The 1144-nt window shown below is 43.4% G+C and overlaps 1 non-coding gene across 1 annotated transcript; it reads right to left on the bottom strand.

Annotated features, from left to right (window-relative positions):
• Positions 1 to 807: 807 nt before the first annotated feature.
• TRNAV-AAC lies at positions 808 to 880 on the bottom strand. Its single transcript has one exon. It is a non-coding gene; the product is annotated as a tRNA-Val (tRNA).
• Between the last annotated feature and the right edge of the window lie 264 nt (positions 881 to 1144).

The following is a 1144-nucleotide window of genomic DNA, read 5'->3' on the forward strand; positions in this document are numbered from 1 at the left end:
CCCCCCCACAAAGTTGGCTCACCCTGGTTTATCAAAACACTGACAGATAGGCGTCTGTGGTGCAGCGTCAAGGTGTTTTGCTCTCGCACACAAAAGACCTGAGTTCGATTCCCGAGGGGGGAGGGAGGGGAGGATTTAGAAAATAATGAATCTGTGTCGGTCTGCTAGGACGTTGTGTGCCTCTCAGCACGGGTTGGCCCTGGATCGAAGCCCGCATCCTAAATCGTGTCGTTGGGGGTGTAAAACACGCTTCTACATAAAAGATAGATTAGCGTAACCATCGCTGCGACCCAAAAATCTTCCATAAATGCTTTACAGTTGCAAATAAAAAGCGTTGACTCTCTCTCTCTCTCTCTCTCTCTCTCTCTGTGTGTCTATGCCTCTCTCTCGCTCCCCCTCTCTCTCTCTTTTTCTTCTGTCATTCGTCGTTTTCTGTCAGTCTTGATGTACCCTAACCTTTAATCCCCCAATCTCCCCCCCCCAAAATTTTTTTAAAAAATCACACTGAGTTTATGGGTTTGTCATGGTTCAAAGACTTATAATCTTGAGTACCATGACTACGTTCAAGGAGTTACTCACTGAATTTCATCTGTGTAGCCATTATTATATCAAAGTTTTTAGAAAATATAGAAAATAAAGTTTTTACAGTGCAGCAAGTCTTAAAATAACGAAGCATTTTGTTCACAGCTAATTACGTTAGAGTAGCACCACATTCAAATGTCACGGACGCAGTATCAGATTGTTAGTATAAGGAACCGGCCAACTGATCTTTCTCGCAATCAATTAATTATTTAAAAAATATCCTGAAGGTTCTGGCGAGGTTCGAACTCGCGACCTTCTGCGTGTTAAACAGACGTGATAACCACTACACTACAGAACCCGACGAAAGTTTGGTGTGTGTATTACAACATATAGCCCCACTCCCCAAAAAAGATGGTCCTTTCTGGTTTATCAAACTCTGACAAATAGGTGTCCTGGCCCTGGAAGCAAGATCGAGCCCGTCTCTTAAATTGTGTCGGTGGGGCGTAAAAAAACCCCCCCTCTATAATAAATTGTATTGACGTTACTCTCGCTGGGAACCATAAATTCTTCTGTTAATGCTCCAGATGAACATCGTTGACTCTCTCTCTCTCTCTCTCTCTCT

Source organism: Aplysia californica, unplaced genomic scaffold (genome assembly GCF_000002075.1).
Source record: "Aplysia californica isolate F4 #8 unplaced genomic scaffold, AplCal3.0 scaffold00151, whole genome shotgun sequence".
NCBI classification, from domain to species: Eukaryota; Metazoa; Mollusca; class Gastropoda; order Aplysiida; family Aplysiidae; genus Aplysia; species Aplysia californica.